Source organism: Empidonax traillii, unplaced genomic scaffold (assembly GCF_003031625.1).
Source record: "Empidonax traillii isolate 1590-97213 ecotype Southwest subspecies unplaced genomic scaffold, ASM303162v1 scaffold142:size1213974, whole genome shotgun sequence".
NCBI lineage: Eukaryota > Metazoa > Chordata > Aves > Passeriformes > Tyrannidae > Empidonax > Empidonax traillii.
In genome coordinates, this window is record NW_020955335.1 from 992,435 (window position 1) to 1,010,864 (window position 18,430).

The 18,430-nt window shown below is 39.7% G+C and overlaps 1 protein-coding gene across 3 annotated transcripts in view; it reads left to right on the forward strand.

Moving 5' to 3' along the window:
- Positions 1-11,971: 11,971 nt before the first annotated feature.
- Positions 11,972-18,430, forward strand: part of SPOPL (speckle type BTB/POZ protein like) — a 60,451-nt gene continuing 53,992 nt past the window's right edge. For all 3 annotated transcript variants that reach the window (XR_003571280.1, XM_027884275.1, XM_027884273.1), the window contains exon 1: positions 11,972-12,075. The gene's annotated coding sequence lies outside the window, so the exon portion shown is untranslated. The remainder of the gene's footprint in view (positions 12,076-18,430) is intronic.

An 18,430-nucleotide genomic window follows, 5' to 3' on the forward strand; every position in this document is an offset into this window, starting at 1 on the left:
AACCCTGGTCTTATGGCAAAGTGGCAAAAATAGCAGTCAGCTTTGGCTGGATAAGGAGTGTGCATATGGAGAACCTTGGAGACAATCTTGCCATACAACTTGTGCTTTTTGGTAGCCTCTCTGTGTGTGCTTGCATGTGCTTCAGCTTCCATTTCCTTTAGAGAACAAACACTGGGATATTTCCTTTGCCCACACAACACTCAGTAATATTTTAAGCTGAGCATTTTGCTTCCTGCCTTCTGTGTGTTTTCTCTACCTTAAGCAGCAATGTCTTCTCTTCCAATGAGTGTCTGCCTGTTCTGCTTCCCCCTTCCTTTACCTTGAACTTTTGTATTTGTTCTGCATTAATGGCTATTAATGTTTTGATCCTTTTCACTCTACAGCCTCTCTCTGTCTCAGGTCACAGTCCACATCAGACACTTATTACTTATTTCAATATTTCAGGACTTATTCCTGGTAAGGGTGTCAATCATTTTATGTCCTTGCTTCACAATTGGAAAGTATAGAAAGGAAAAAAAAAAAAAAAGGAAAATGAAAAAAGTAACCCCCAATTTTACCTTCATTTTTTTCACCACCATTTTCTGTAGGTGTTGCATTTTTTTCCTTCTCATTTGCATTTCCTGCCATGCTGTGTGTTCCATGAATCTGCTCAGTGACATCAAATTTCATCTTGGGAATGCTGAATAGTAACAGCTTGAGCTTTACAGTCAAATTGTTCTTTATCTGCCACTTACAGAAATCCCAGAACTGTGGCAAATGTCTGAGTCGTGCCTAGAGATTTGCACTGTCTGGTCTTCACTTTTCTCTCTTTAAACTTGTGCTCATCTAAGTGCCATCCAATGTATTACTTGCATGAAAGACTCCTTATAGCATAAGAATAGAAAAGGCTTCAAATGCTTCAGGTTTTCAGCCATAACTGCTGCTCAACTCCAGCCTTATCTTCATGGGTAGCACTAATACCATTTATTTGCTTTCTTTCAGGTAAGACACAAAGGTCAGCAGTAGTGTACAAACAGGGCCTGCACTTCTAAGGTTTATTGAGTCTAAAAAGAGCTAATTAAAGCTTCATTAACCAGCATGCCATACTATATAACAGCAGCTTTGCTATGAAGAAAATGTTGTAGCATCAGGAGCACAGATTTTTCTGTTTCAGCATTGTCTCTAACTGCTCCTAGCAACCAGTTCTCTATGAGAGTTCTGTACTCTGAAGCCCTGGTATCAAGTTCCTCCTTCACCTGTACAAATGGTTTTGCACAAACCCCCTCTCTTCTTGCACGCTTTTTCTGAAAGCCCTGTTGTATATCTGTACCCTATTATTCAGTGCACAGGGAGAAGAGAAAGTAATATGGACCATTCAAGAACTAACGAATGACTGAATGGAAAACAGTTTTCCATTTATTTAAAATAAAAATAATGATAGACTAATTTTTTAAATAGGAATGGAAACACGGTGTCACCATCCACATTTCTCAGAAGTAAATATATTTGTTACTGATGAGGAACTCTCATGAACTAGTTTTTTAAGCTTCTTTTGTAGTTGTTCATTTAGGTAGAAAAGAGCCAAATTCCCAAGCTCGGGTAAAAGCATTCGAGACAAGGTGCACACAAGTTATGAGATAAGACCTATCCACCTCTTTGCACACGAGTAATCAGGGAACTAAAAGCAAGTGCAAGGTAATATTAACTGAGATAAACAGCTGGAAAGTAGAAGGGAATTCTTTCCCTTCACTGGAAAAGAAATCGTGCTGTTAATAGCTGTGATTTGCCAATGAAAACAAGCCTTTGAAATTATTTGTCTTCATCATATCTTGAATGAATATTTAAAGCTTGCCTAGAATTAGCTTTCATGTCAGACATTTGGCAAGTCAGTTTTCCTGAAGCAGACAGTACTGATGGAGTAAAAGCACTGTGAGCTCTCTGCTAGCTTCAGGGCTCAGGGCTAACAGTCCCTCCTTGGCCTGAAGAAGGGAGCTCTGAGCTCTCAGGAGTAGAAGGCAGGGACGTCATACAGTGAGTTTAAATAGGACAACATGTCTAGAAAACTGTAGCTGGAAGTATTCAGAGGGTGTGAATCCTTCTGTTCCACATCAGAAAGTGAGAACTTAGATATTTCCCTGAAAGGCAGGAGGAGACTCTTTACAATAGAACTGCTTCCTGGACAGCTAGCTGGCTTTTTGCAGATGGATAAGCACGTGTTTCTTCAAACCATGTGGCAAACCTTTACTTAAAACATTAAAAAATACATAGTATTTATTCTGGCACCAACTCAAAATTCTCTGGATACTGAACTTCCTCCTAAACCAATGGTTTGCCTTCACTGCCTAAAAATGTTCTTTAACTGCACGTGTGGACACATAGAGTACACCTGGTGAAATAGTCTTGCCATGAGCTCTAGGTCTCATTTAGGCTTTCTGTTTTCTCAGGAACACCTGTGGAAGTTATTTGAACAGACATTTATTTTTCCTCACTTTCTATGCAGCTGTTCTGCCAAAGCTATCACATGAACACAAAATTTCCCTCTCTGTTCTGGTCTCTGAGTTAGCCTGTGACTCCAAGGAATTAACATATGTGATAGATCTCTTCCTTGCATAAAATTTTTGAAATAAAGACTAAGAAACGAATCTCAGTAATGAAGCTTTGTCAATGAAGACTGACTGAAGTACTAAAACTAAATCATACCCCGGCCAGATGTTATGGAATTCAGATTCCTTTCTAAAGTAGCGGATGAAAACTTCGATTTCTACAACAACAGAACACCAAAGCTACAAATTAAAAGTATTTCGAAGGCACTTTCATTAACTGAGCTCCAGTCTTGTATTGTGTCAATTGATCTCCATTTCTTTCTTGCCAGGTATTGTTTCTTGTCTCCAAAACAAACTGATCGTATTCAAGAGTGACCTTAAAACTGCCATTAGGGAGAGATGACTCAGAGCAAAGCCTCAAGCTCTTCTCTGTCTATGAGATCATGGCTTCCTGTGAATCTCCTCATTCTGAAGAGATGCTGCTCTCATCTTCCGTTATCTCAGAACTTGCAGGGCCAAACAAGTGTTTTAGATGACAAATCTGACACCGGTGTTCTTAAAACACATTTTTTGGAGTTGCAGCCATGGTTGTCAATGGCTTTAGGACAACACACTTCAAGTTTTTGCTGGCACTTAAGGGTAGTTCAAGGTAGATAACCAGGATGATCATATTTAACATCTTCCTTTTTAATTAGCGACTCCATAGGCTTATATAAACACCTTGAAATACTAAAATTTGAAGGACATTCCAATTCTTAATTATTGAACAATTGAAATGCAAGATACCTGTCTGATTTGGTACCTATATGGTCTTTTTCAACAAGACTCACTAGGGAGCTCTTATTTATGTTTTATGAATTTAAACACAATATGCTGATGTTGTTCTAAAGTTAATTCCTGATTTTTGTATGTGACCAATACTGAATCAGCTTCTTTACCACTATATATAATTCTGTTCAATTCAATAGAGATACTCAGGTATAAAACAGCTACAATGAAAGATCATATTCTAAACCTCAAGTATTTAATTTTAGGTATTCAAAGTATAGAACAAGAAAGAGTTGAAAGCAATTAGGCAGCTCAAATTCAGGTTACAAAAAAATTGGGCTTTTAATATATACATGTATATATATATATGGGAAAACCATTTTTTAATGAAGAGATACAGAATGAACCCATATGCAAATATACTGTATCATGACGTAATAATTACTGAAAATACCACATCTTTCCAAATCAGTGGTGTCAATAAACTGCTTAAAAAAAAAAAAAAAGCTACTTTAACCTTTTGATAAAAATGGGATTTTGACCTTGTCTAAGTGCAATGTGTGTAAGAATTTTGCTGTTTAATTTTCTACCCTAATTAACAGTTGTGTTACGTAAATTTGGCAAAGCAGTTGAAAGCTAAAATCTCAAATGAAGTTTGCATCCAAGTGCAGTATTGCAAAACGATTCCAACGCTGTTTCACCACTATATATTTCTTATGCCAGAGAAAATCTGACTCAGAAGACCATTATCTGCCTTAATCTACCTTTTCCTGACCAACAGTTTTAAGCTGCCGAAGAGACTCCCCGGAATAAGTCCCTCACTGAGTGATACTCTCATCATCCTACATTATTCATCTGAGCTTTTGCTCTAGGAATAGGATACTTCCATGCTGGTCTCCTGAATCCCACAGCAAGAGGAAGTTATTCATCTTATGAATCATAATATGTCTGGAGACATCTAAATGCTTGCCAGCAAGGAGAAATGAATTAGATGAAAACATCAACAGTAAAAAATCTGTGCTAAGGAGAACTGCAGTAGTCACAGCACATACTGCTATGCAAAAGGTGTGAAATCTAAATATATGCCAAAAAAAAAAAAAAAAAAAAAAGGGTAAGAAACACCTGTATTCTCTTAAAATGAAAAGGTTCGCTTCATCAAAATTTCAAATATCAAGCATAACTCTGTTAGAAATAATCACGTGGCTGTTCTGTGTTCTCAGCTTAGAATTTAACATTTGTACTGGGATCCTTCCAATAATCCTGAAAGGTGTTTGGGGTTTTTTCCTGGTATTTAGAATATGCTATTTATCCTCACTTCTATTCATAATGAAGGGTGAATGTCTTATACAAATATCCAACACTTCTTAGAGATGAAAATCAGTGACACTCTGTCTTTTCAGCAAAGTTAAGGAGTCATTCTGCTTAGGAGATTTTCCAATAGAAACTCATACAGGTTATGTTATTTTGATTACTATTATACACATATATTGTTACATGCATATATCTCTAATATTGCTTATTATCTAGTGTGCATGGTTCAGCACACTTTAAAATTAACTTTTTTGGAGGATAGCCACATTCTTACATTTTAACTACTTAAACTTTATTAAGACCTTATGACCAGATCAATTATAGATAAAGGTGGTGAATAAATCTGGGTAAATTATAGGATTTGGGGGGATGGTGAAATGGAAAAATTAGAAAAAACCCCAGCCAGTGGAATGCTTTCACTTCTCAGGGAAAACAAAAAACAAACAAACAAAAAACAACAAAAAAAAAAAAAAAAAAAAAAAAAAAAAAAAAAAAAAAAAAAAAAAAAAAAAAAAAAAAAAAAAAAAAAAAAAAAAAAAAAAAAAAAAAAAAAAAAAAAAAAAAAAAAAAAAAAAAAAAAAAAAAAAAAAAAAAAGAGAAAAAAAAGAAGAAAAACAACGTATGGTCAAACAAAAATGCTGTTTCATATACATAGTAAAAACATGTTTCATTAGGGGTTAATTAACCTTCTGAATTAACAGAGGTCAACTCATGTATAAAACATAAAAGCATGAGCTTTCAATTCAATATTTCTCGTCAAATCAATTTTTTCCATTATTTCCTACAAAAACCCTGCAATATATGGGAAAAAAAAGAATTAAAAATTACAATATTTTTTGTGCAATGTGCAGAACTGAACGAAATAGGCAATTGCATGTGTGACTCATAAATCCATGGCTAAATTATACTAATCATGCAACCATCAGTAAACATCCAGTTATCTGTTTTGCACATTTGGCAGGTATAAAAATAGGCATTCACTGAAATGACAGCACTGGTTTATTTGAATTATTAAAAGTTAAGTATTTAGTGTTCCATGCTAAACATGTTAGGTTTGCAAAGTATGACAAAAGAGCTCAGTCCTATAAAATGCTCCGTTAGAAGGAATATTGGTTTTCTCACTACGCAGAGAGACAACTGAGCCAAGTCCTGTCGTGAAACTCAAGAGAATTGGGAGAATATTAATGTTAAAAAGTGCTCTTGTGAGTAGCATGATTAAGGATTTTGTTTATCAGTTAGGAAGCAGGAGGATGTTTCAAGAGGCAATAGCACAGAATCTCAAAACAAAAAAGGGTAATAAAGCTGAAAACAACTTGTCTTCCTCAGGGACTGAATTGAGGTGTGTGTTTTCCTTCTCTAAATGTGCCTCAGCAACTTGATCTTCATTCAGTGAAGAATTTGTTGATGCTTCTGAAAGTCTATTTGCGTGCTCTCTGAGCGAAATCGTGTTCAGATGCTGGGTTTATCTCCCTTTATAAATGATGATGTTTGTGGGCTACATAAAATTCAGAACTTCATGCTTGTTCTTCGCTCTCTGAAAATTACTTTTAAAGGCATTTTAAAAGCCACTTGGTATTGAAATGAGGAAAAGAGTATGCCTTTGGCTTCACTGTCAAATTTATGAGTATAAGCCACAAAGCAAAATTTGCTCTTTATTGTTGCTTTCTGGTATAAAAACAAGTTTCTACACTCTCTGAAGTCTGTAGAATGGAAGCCACTCTGTGTTTCAATGTTTTTTTGGAGAGTAGAAGGGAGTAGACAAGGAAAGATTTGGCATTACATTCAAAAACACAGTCTTTGATTTTACTTTTCTTGAGGAAAAGGAGAGGAATGTTAATTTGCAAAAAACTCATCCTTTAGCAAGATTCAAAAAGGATCTATTAAATTCACTAAAAAAAAAAAAATCATCTTTCCTACATGAAACTATTAGAAAAAAATTACCACATCCAGTGTTAGCAGTAGTGCCTGTCAGGTTTATGTCTTATCAAGTACAAATAATACCCCCCTGGTTTGCCATATGATTTGTGACCCTGCAATGACAGTGAAGGGAGAGGGAAGGAGAAAGACCCTGAGACACAGCACATGGTTATACAGTCACAGTTGTGGAGTTCTAGCAAATATGATTGAATTCAACTTAAGTTTGCAGGATGGAAAAATAAGTGAAAAATCAGCAGATTTGTCTGGGTGAATGACTGAAAGAAACGTGAATTTTTTTTTTACAAGAAACTGGTGATAACATTTAGACAATACTGAGGAGGTAGTAACCAAAGATGGGCAGTGATTTGCAGCTCGATATTCTGCAGAAAAATTACTGTCATTTAGTGCTGCAACCAGTCTGCAGTAAGTTTTCAGCCATTATGCATTAAAGAAATATCCACAGGAAGGTAGGATACCTGCTTTGAAGTCCTTACGATCTATTTTAGGGCATAACAGTGAATAGAGTAAACACAGAAAAACTGAGAGAAAGGAGCATGACAATACAAAGAGAAATTCTATTTAATAATTCTTTTTAACACTACTAACATGTAAGCATCCCTTGAAATAAAATGTGTTGAAAAACTGAGTAAAACTATGTGGAAAATGTTTTCCTTTCTTTGTGAAAGTTAGAAAACTTAAGTGTTTTCACCTTTGGCCCGAAAATCTTTTCAGTGTTTATTTATTTGTTTTTAATGAAAGAAGAAAGGGAAAATCTCAACCAACAACTGCTGAGCTCAGGCAAAGTTTGGAAGTCCCAAGTTCAAGTATCTGCTAAAACTAGTGTTTGTTTATACAAAGTGTAAACAGAGAAGACTCTAATTGCATATCAGCCAGTAGCTTGGTTGTTTTTATCTCTGGTGTGAAAGACAGATCGAAACTCACACTGAATCAGGAAAAACAGACTTGACTGACTCACCCACCATTGGCAGGCTCTGAGCTGCAGCCACTAGAACACTGTTTATTCCTACAATAAACTCACCCTCCTCTCTAAGAAGAAACTGCATCTTAGCTAAAACCTTTCTGCCAAAACTAGCATATATTTCACAGTGAAGAGTGCTGGTTTCAAAACACTGACCTTTTCAAGTGAAGGCCCATTCTGTTGAAACATTCTTGAACAACTTTAGAGCTGTATCTCTACCATCTGAGGAATTAGTTGTTTGTTGCAACTTAACGGGTTTTATTGTTTTCCTTTTTCAGGAAGAAAATCTAGAAGGAAAATACAAAAAGGAGTTAAGGGGAAAGTTCAGTCTAAATTGGGTATTCCCTAATACCCTGGAACTTTAAATTCCAAAAGGCAATTCAAATTCTGAAGCCACTGTATTATGAAAAGACTCAAAACTTCCCTGCTGAAATTTTATACTCTTTTAAAACTGCCCAAGAAATTTTGACTCATATCAGCCAGATCTGCCTCTGCATTTACTTAATGCAAAGCCACCCATACATCTTGGCAGTACATTTGCAATGTTGTCTGCTGGCTCTGTTAAAACTAAATAGGGCAAAATAAAATAAGATGTTACAGATTTATCATTATTCCTCCAGAAAGTGCTCTCATTTGGACAACAGACTGGAAAAGAAAAATGAAAGCTTGTGACACTAGCACTCTTGAGTTATTTGCCACTGTTTTTTCTAGAATGTGTCAATAAAAATAATCATACTGATTAGAAAAATAGATGAAATTAATATTCTTGTCTTTAATTTCTTTCAAAAAAGTTTATTTTAGTGATATAATCCTGTTGTGATTCTTGAAAACACACTGCAGGAATGTGCTTGCATGTGTGTGTATAATGTCTTCTTTCACCAGAAAGATGACAGAGAGGCTTATAATGAATCTTTAATTAGGATATATAATTTCATTGAAATTATTGGGTAGAGAATAGCTTCTACTCATAACTTCATTTCATATTTACATATGCAACTACCTCCCTTAAATCTGTGGGATTAATGCTGAAAACAATCTATTTTACATGCTCTGGGGCTTAATATCATCATATGCAGCAGCTTAATTCAATTCATCTCATATCACAAAGCAAGGATGAAGAAATCTCATCAATAACCTAGAATACATTCTCTATTTCAAATAGAAGCACAGGAAATGTGATGTTTAATATTACAGCGGACAGAATTTGTATTTTGAAGGGTTTATCTAAGGTGAAAGTCCCAACAGCCCGAAATTTGATCGCTCTGGGATCACTGTGTTGGCTGCCCAGACTGGAGCACTTAAAATCTCCAAATACTAATCCTTGTATATGTTAACATGCTTACTTAATCTTTTTAGGAGCATTCCTAAGCAAAATTATTCTATAAAGAAACCTCTAAGAACTGTTAGGTAGCTTGTTCAAAACAGCCTTTAAGAAGGGATCCAGACTGATTGTAGTAAAGGAATATCATCAGTTGGATTAGATAATCACTGTAGGTACCTTCGCAACTGAAATGTTTATTCTATTCTATTCTAAATGTAAGGACTTCATAATGAAGGATGGTACCCCCACAGTGCAGTGGAAACATTGCTCTGTCCCAGTGGAACCTGGGAGGAAAGAACTTCTACAACAGTGGATTTCTTCTTCTGACTTTGATCACTGACACCTGCTACTGCTTCCAAGTTCATGTTCCCTGCTGCAATCATGACGTGTCTACAAGTCTCACACATTAAACAACCCTTCCCCCTACACGTTTATGTGCAATGAGGTCTTTTTCATAATGAGAAGTGATAAGCAGTCTAAGTAGAGGAGTTAGTACTACTGCCTGTGTGAACAATTAAAAACAGCAACTACAGCAGCCATAGTACTATGCTGAGGTTTCTTTAGAAATATAATTTCCCTTGCTATAACTTGAAAACTAAATATATTTAGTATTAGGCTTTATTTAGGACAATAAAATAACATAGTCTCTTTCCATACTTTGAACAGTACAAAACCCACCAAGTTTCTGCCAGAAAGTGTTGTATATTGTAAGAGCATATTCCTATGGGACCTCCTGTCTTGGCTGAGGAAGTATGATCTAAGGCATTCACTCTGGACCCAGGAAGGTTTTGTCCTTCTCTTCATCTCTCTCTGACAGAATCTGTGTTCTGGAAGTGTACTTAATCATTTCACCCTGTCTTGTTTTTCTCTACTATTTTCTGTCCTAACTTAATTAGATTACAAACTCACTTATCTCAGCTGACCCACTAAGTGCTGCCATAATGCAAATAACACCAATGCATCCTGACGCTACACTACTTTGCCTTAACATTACACAAGAGGCCAGTACTATATGGTGTGCTTTAATTCAGCACTGAGAGGGGACAAAAATGGAAATCTAAGGGGTAATAGCAAGGAATAGGACTGAGCAGTGGATAAAAAGCACAGGAAAATAAGTTAAACTTTGGTTAAAACCAACTGGAGACTCCAGATCTGGAGTTACTTTGCTCAGCAACCACTTACACACCCCTCTGTGGCACACCAGAATATTGTATAGGTGAGGATGAGCAAAAGGACTTTTCAGCCCAAGGGGTGTATGAGCTGTAATCTCTCACCTTTTGTTTGTTGACAAATATGCAGGTTTTCCTCAACTTCTGTTAATGATCCATCTTTGCAGATATTCTCTACAGCAGGATTTAAGGGAAATGATGATTACTACATACAAATATTCACTTGGCTTACTGGTTTTTTTCCTATGTGCTAAGTTAGTCTAGTTAAATCCTGAGATTTCCATGTCAGACTACTCAGCTACCATTAGGAATCCACTCCTGATTTCCATTAGGGGTGACTGAATTCTGCCCTGTGAAAGAGTGGATATCTTTCACTTCCCAGTTGCAAGTGTCTCGAGCACTGATAAAACCAAAAATTCCTATATGCTGTGTTCTACCTGTGTCTGATACAAACAACAAATGTATACTGTGTTTTCTTCTAAGTCATGGGCCATATAAAAGGTAACAATCTGGTCCTCCTGGCACTCACTCGGCTTTCTAAATGGAGTAAGTTCTGGTTGTGGCTGTAAAACTGTATCCTGGTATGACAAAGACTCCAAGCAAACAAAAAATGCTGAGACATCTGAAAATACAGTGCAATGCTAGACAGGTTCCTGAAATAGTTCTGAGAGAACTAGCACTACCAAAGGCAGTATGGCCCTGTCAGTGCAGTTTTTCTCTGCAGGATGAATTATCCAGGGCTCTGTGCCTCACTAATGCAGTTGTATTGATCTTGAGACCTTGCTAGCCTGGGTATCCTTACACAGCACAATGCTGTGTGTATGTATTCTTAATGCTCATTCTCAAGAGAAGCAATTAAGGTGTCGCTGAGTCTTAATTGTGTCCATAGAGGATGTTTTCTTTAGAGTCCCATTTGTTTGAAAAACGAAGTAAAACATACTGCTTAAGTTTTATTTCCAACTCCCCACAGGGAAGTTTGCAGTACTGTATATGCAGTTTACAAATTATCACGCCATTTATTTTTAGAAGCAATTAGGAAGATGTGTCAATGACGTAGAGAAATTCACCTGTATCTAAAGGAAACCAATCCGACCGACAGCTCTCAGAACTGCTGGGTGGTGAACATGTGTGGTGAGAGCAGAAGAGCCCTGGTCAGGGGCAAAGGGCTCGCAGCTCATGGCTGTGCCAGCCAGGAGCAGATCTGTGCACCAGGTGAGAGGCTGAGAACCCAACACCAGCCCTGTAAGTCGGGGAGCAGCCACCAAGGGCTGGTTCTTGTTGAGCCCAGAGGGCAGGTGAGGCTCACAAGTGTCAATTTTAGGTTGACATTATCTGAAACCCAAAATTCTAACTAACTAACGAGTCCTCAGAAGCCCCAAATCTGCCCCAGAGGGTGAACCTTTCCGGCAATTGGGGTAATGACCAGACAGCTGCTTCAGGGGATCCCCCCTGACCACTGTGAGGGGAGGTAGAGAAGAGGGCAACAATCCCTTTCCCTCAGCACCTCAGGAGAGGTGCTCCATCCCTCCGGACGGACGCGAGGCAGAAACTGAGGCACGGGAAGTTCCACCTGAACACGGGATGGAGTGAACGTGAGAGTGATCGTGCACTGGAACAGACTGCCCAGAGAGGGTGCGGAGTCTCCCTCACAGGAGATATTCCAGAACCGTCTGGATTCAATCCTGCGCCATGCGCTTGAGGGGGGAGCCACTTTCCCCAAACGCCCCGCCGCGCCCCCGTCCCGGGAGCGCCCACCCCACAGCCCGGCCCGGCCCGGCCCGGCTCCGCCCGGCTCTTCCCGCCCCGCCCCGCGCGCCTTCCCGGATGGAAGCGGCGCCGCGTGACCGCTCCCTCCCGGAAGTGCGGCGGGAGCGGGAGCGGGGCCGGGCGGGAGCCGGGAGGTGCCGAGAGCGGGGCAGGGACGGGACGGGGCCAGCGGGGAGCAGCGGGGAGCGGGCAGGGCAGCGATGCGGCTCCGCCGCCGCCCGGGCTCGCCGCCTTCGCCCCCCGCGGGGCGCCGGTGACCGTCACACCCTGCGCGCCCCGGCGGAATGAGCCCCGCCGCGCCCCCGCCAGCGCCGCGATCCGGTACGTGCCGGGGGACCGGTGTGGGGGTGTGTGTGTGTGGGGCTGGGAACGGGGATGGAAAAGCCTTTGTTGCGCACCCGGCTGCCCCTGTCCCGGGCAGCGGCCTGGCGGTGCTGCGGGAAGGGCAGGGCGGCAGCGGCCCTGCCCGGCGCTGGGGCGGGCGGTGCTGGCAGGGATGGGATCCAGCGATCCACTGGTCCGGAGATCCGGGATCCTTGCCTTGGGCTCCCGCGGGCCCTGGGATGAGCGCTTCCAGCCGCGGAGAGCCCGGCCGAGCGGCGCGTTGTGTTCCGCCCGCGCCCTCGTTTTCCACCAGCGCAGTTTGTTTTTGGGAAGTTCGCGTCTCGTAGGGAAGTAACAGAAGGGAGGGAAGTGGAGGGTTTTTTTCCCCTCCCTTCGTGGTGCTGCGGAGAACTTTGAGGGAGGTTGTAGGGGCGAGTGAATAATGTGTAAAGCAGCTCCTGGTTGATTCATCGGGGCTGCGCGCTCCATCTTAGACGTGGTCAGGAAGTGGAGTTGACTAAGGCTGGATTTCACCTGATGATGTCGCCTGCCGAAATTCCCGGGAGTCCGGGGGAATTTGCATCACTTTGAGCCTGTTTGAGAGCACAAGTAGGTGAGAAAGAACGTAAAGAATGGAAAACAGCAAAACAAAGGAGGCAACACAGGCGATATCGCTGGGTTCCTGTTTGTTTGTTTGTTTGTTTGTTTTTTTAACTGCAGTGTATAAACCCGGTCCGTTTTAAAACGTACCTTTACTTTGTGGATATATTCTTGTTTTCTAAAACAAGGTGTTAAGAGTTATAAAAATAGTGTTTAAACAAAAAGGATTGTTTCGAGCCTCCTGCCAGGAAGAACAATCTGTGACAGTCAAGCTGGGTCATTCCTTATTCTTATCAGTTCTGCAGAATGCATTATTTTGATAGATATCCCATATGGTTACAGGAATTTTTACCACAGTGGTTTGTTTTGAGCCGAGCCATTTGTATGACTGCCAAGGCGTTTTGTTTTAACTGTTAAAAAAGAGGGTTTGTTTCTTTTTCTGTTTTTACTAAAACCTTTATTTCTGGAAATAAATATCCCTCTTCAGAGGGTCAGGTAGTACTCACTGTTATTTCTGAAAGTTTACCTGGCTTCTCTCTCGCTGGGCCTTCTGGGATGTGTGGCAAGGACAAATGTAAATGTTTGTGAAGGATTTCCAGTGTTTGTCTACTGCATGGTGTTTTCCCCTCACTTTGTAAGTGGATATTTACTCACGAAAGGGAAAATAAATTTTAAACAGTATGTCTTTTGTATATAATGCTGCAAACTTTATATAGGCTTTGGTACATCAGCAGAAACTGCTTTTAACTCTCTTCTGGAAACCTGAGATTTTATACATCCAGAAATATCCTTGGTGTTATATTGCCTTGAAACAGCTTTCTGCCAAACTTTTAACTTTGGTGCTTTGCAGTCTGCTTTTAAACTGTCAGTGAAAATAAAGAATTACATTCTGTGCTTTCATAGGCAGTGCGAGCTACTTGTTGCTATTAAAAACTTTTATATACTATAGACAAATATAAAATGAATTTGAAAAGCCACCAGGTTTTCTTCTGGCCCTAACTACTGATTTCGACTGTCAGTGCATGCTCTTTAAAGTTCTCAGATATTCAGTTGAAATCACATAAAACTATTTTTTTCCTCTTTTTTCTATATGTTATGTTTCTCTATTTGTGCCTTTGAAAGCACCTAAACATAAACATACAGGAGAGAAAATAAGACCAGTTGTCATTACCAACATAAGAGTGGAGGAGAAATAGCTGAGGACACCAATAGGTAGCATCGATCGACTTGCACGGGGATGTCATTAACTTCCCTCTTCATTCATTCTTCCCAGATTTTCTGTCTGCATTTGTTGTTTTTCCAGCCTTTCATATACAACCCCTTCACATCTCTACCCTATCAGTTCACGTTTTTCTCTTTACATCTCATGCCCTTATAGAAGTGACTCTAATCTTAGTTAGAAATGTGTCCTGTTAAATTTGTTTCCAGGCTCTGGTACATGCTCAGGCATAGCCTTCTGTGTGTCTTGCATTGCAAAACCACCCCATCCTGTTTTTTTTCTTTTTTTTCCTTGTGTTTTCCTGTTGATGACAAGTGGATATTTTTGGTGTTCTTTTTCTCACAGTTTTTGTGACAGGTTCATATGCTCCTTATGGGCATTTCTGTTGCGTTGTCAAAAGCAGTTGACAACGTGCTGCCCCTTCTGCTTCCTGTGTATTTAGCAAAACATGGCTAAGACTAAGGAAGTCTAGATGAGATTGTTACACTCCCTAGAAACAGTAATCAGATACTCGTTGTCATAAAATCCTGGGGTCTTCAAAATACTATGCCCTGGATCAAAGCACGGACTGTGCATTTTGTTGTGCACATCCTGGGCCCTGCATTTTTAGGATAGAATAGGAGGCACTTGCCTCGGTGCTTGTCTAAAGGTTGTGCCATCACATCAGATTCTGCTCTCCAAGAGGCTCTTGTACCTTGGCTTTTGGCCCTGGCACAGGTTTCCCAGAGAAGCTGTGGATGCCCCATCCCTGGAATTGTTCAAGGCCATGTTGGATGGGGCATGGAGCGACCTGGTTTAGCGGAATGTGTCCCTGCCCATGGCAGGGGGGTTGGAACAGGATGGTTTTTAAGGTACCTTCCAACCCAACCCATTCCATGATTCCAAAGTTCCCTTTCCTCTCTGCAAAATACGTGCATATTCACAAGAGACTTCTTCCTTCCTTTGAATCCTCAAGGAACTTTCCCCTTCATGTCCTTAGCTCACTTTGTTTCTGTTTCTTCTTGTCCCACTGATACCAAAAGTCTTTGTATTGGATCTGTCCCTTCAAATGAAGTAGGAAATCTCTCCTTCATTTTGTGGTCAGTACTTAGAGGAGAATTGTTGCAACTGTGTGAGAGGTGGAGGGGTTTTAACAGTGGTAATTTAGATGTTGTAGTAGTTTTTAACTGAAAGAAAATGGACACTTGCCTTAGTTCAGTGGATTTTTTAGGTGATATGTATGTTTTTTAGGGAGTATGTTACAGAGTGTGTATTTTGCATAAATGGTGTTTTTTTTCCTTTTTGTAATGTTTTAGCTATTCAACTTGTGTGGTGGAACTTTGGCAGGAGTATATGTTGAATATTGGAAAGAGCTTAACCTAAAAAACCTCAACTCTCTTGGTTCCATTTTACCCAAGTGTCATAGCTTTCCAATATGTCTGTTGTAACCTGGTTTAAAATTATTCTTTGTCAGCTATAGAAGCCTTTAATGTTTTGTACGAGGAATCACTTTGCAGGCATGTATGTGTCTGTCAACGTTGTTGTGATCAGTGTTTGCATATAGCATTTGGGAAATGTAGTGGAAAGTGAGATACTCTTTCAGCTGGTTCAGAAACTCATTGGCATGGAATAATCCAGAGAGCTCATGTGTCCAAATTCCTTGAATTAGATCATTTATCCTTGATACTTGTCTCTTTCTCTGTGTGGAAATCATCAAAAATAGGTGATAGAAACCAAATGTAACATGTTGCTTTAGTGAAAAAAGCCAGTTTCTTCATCAGGCTGCTTCTTCAGAGGTTAAAGATGGATTTCAAAGTGGACTTCACATAAGGTTCAGTGCTGGGTGAATGGGGAGAGGAATTGCTATTGAGTTCTCACCTCTATAAAAGAGGCTGCTGTATGTACTTGTAACCTCTTTTTTTTTAAGCATTATAAATGTCTATGTGCTTTCCCTTGATTTCATTGCTAAATACAAGGAGTGAAGCTGGTGGGTTATGTGAGCACTTGCAAGATGGCAATTTACTTCTTGTGTGCCTGTGAAGGGTTTGTTGTTTTTTTTTTTGAGACAATTTTTTTGTAATGGAACAGTCATCAGATCTCAGCTCTTCTAGCTGACAGGCATTGTTGGAAGCTGCAGTTTGACTGTACTCATGCTGTGGGGTTGCTTTGGCACAGGCAGCTGCTGAGGCTGTAGTTGGTGGTACCTCAGCAGTTGAGCAGGGAACAGCCGGTGCCAGTTCAACCGCCTTCCTCGCGTGACATTTGCTCTTTGCACTCTATTGTGACTCGACTCCTTAAGTAGTTCAAAGGTGAATTATCATTTGATGTGTAATTTGCCTGGCTGCTTTATAGAAAGAAAAAGCAATTGTGTGCCAAGGAGAATGCAACAGAGTAGCTCTTGGCGTAGGCAGTGCTTGCTGCTGGTGGAGTAAATGTCTCCAGCAGTTGGGAAACTTCCAAAGTTCATGGGGTGGGAACCTCTTATTGTTGTGCAGTGGAAAGGATCACCGGGTGAAACTTGGGAGCCAGGCTTTCTCTCGGCCTCCTTCGTGGTTGTTCCTTTAATGTGTGTCCCCTCCCAAGAGCTCACTTACCAGTTGGTCAAGTCTTTTGCAAAATCGATTCCTAGGTAGGGTTAGGAGTGGAGACGAAGGGAATGGGGGGAGTAATGACTTGCTCTTGATTTCCTTCAAACTACTTGTTTTCTTGTATATTAAATGTTCAGCAAATTAATTAGACTTGGATGTCTCTAAAAGGTTTTGGGGTAGTTGCATCAGCAGTTGCTTCCTGAACAACTGAAATGATGAGTGGGTGCAAAACTTCTCTGGCCCGAGGAAGAGCTGGTATAACTTTCTCCTCTAGTGTCCTGCTTTCTAGCTCTCTGTTCCATGTTGACATTTTCTTTGGAAAACTTCTTTTCACAAAAGTTTTAATTTTCCTGGCTTTCTTTGTTCATATTCGGTTTCTAATCGATGGATCTGTTTTTTCCATCAGCATGGCCTGTAGCCTGTGAAGGACAGATGGTTTCAATATGCAGAATTTAAGTTAAAAATCACCGATTTAAGTTGAAATAAAATCTAAATACATGTAATCTGTTGTTTTGAGTGCTTAATGGATTAATCTAATGATTCAGATTAGTTAGCTAATAATTTCTTAAAATTCTTCAGAGGAGGCACGTGTGTACTGCCTTCAGCATTGGACACAATAAGGCTCTGAATTAATCTGTAGACATTACCTCAGCAACAAAACCAGTGCACTTTGGTGGCAGCCTTTCTTAAATTTTAAAACAGATGGATTCCTTGTTATCCGAAATTGATTTCCGAGTTACTTGTTTGTTTATAATCAAAACTCTTGAAGATAAAACCAGGCCTGTTTTTTAATGAATTTAGATGATGAGTGCTTAAAAATAGTTTGTTTCAGTTTTGGGGGTGCTGCAATACATCATGGAAATAGTAAATTTTGCCTCTTTTTTGTCAGCACCAGATGTATGTGCACACTGATAATTTATGTATCAAGTGGAATAACTGTTCTTGTAACAGGACAAAATACAGTCATCTTAACTAATGTGTCTGTGCTGTGTGCAGAGTTAACTGCAGCAATTATTTGTGTTCATCTGGATTTTTACCTCTTTTTAGGTGGGTTTTTTTCATGCATTTGGAAAGTCCTTAGAGCCTGTATGAACTCATTTAAAGATTCAAGTCGTACTGCTTCAGTTCTGGAAACGTTATACTGCAAACCGACTTGTCCAAAATCTTTAGCTGATTTGGGTAATTGCAGGTTCATGTAATCCATTGCTGTACTGACTGTCCAAGTGGGTGTGATCTCACTCTTGGGTCTGGGGCTGTGCTTGGCATATGGTGGTTTCAGAGGAATAGAATATATGAAATCTATTTTCGATGTCTTCTTGATCTGTGCAGAACATGTCAAGGTTGATTTTTTGGTTACTTATGTGCCTAACAGCAGAAGAATATTTGTGTTGCAATAAACATAAGAAACTGAAAATTCTTTTACTGAAGAAGTTTGCATAAATACACTTTTTGCAGGTTTCGCAAAATACACTGATCAGGTGGTTGATCTAAGGGAAAAAACCCAGTAAACAGATATGATGGTCTTGAATGAACACTGTTACATCCCAAGAGAGGCTTCTGATTAGGGAAGTTCCTGTCTTGCTTAAAGCAGAAGATGCTCTATCAGTAATGTTCTCCTAAAGTAGGTTGTTCTCTTTAAGAAAAAAAAAAAGGCTGGGGGGAGGGAAGTAAAGCATGATACAAGTAGAAGCAGAAGAAAAGCTTCCATAGGGATTAGCCTGCTCAAAATTCGTGTGTGGTAAACTTTATATCCAGAGTTAGTTGTTATGATTACTTCTGTTAATAAGATTATCAAACAAAATCAACCTTTATTCTTTAGTCAGTGGTTTTGAATATTGTTTTACAGGCCAGGCATAATTTTTAATGATTTAAATAGCAGTTGTGTTTGGAAATGGGCCATCCCTTCCAACAACTGCGAGACTTCACTCACTGAGTGGTGAGAGGAAAGATATATGGCAGTAGCATC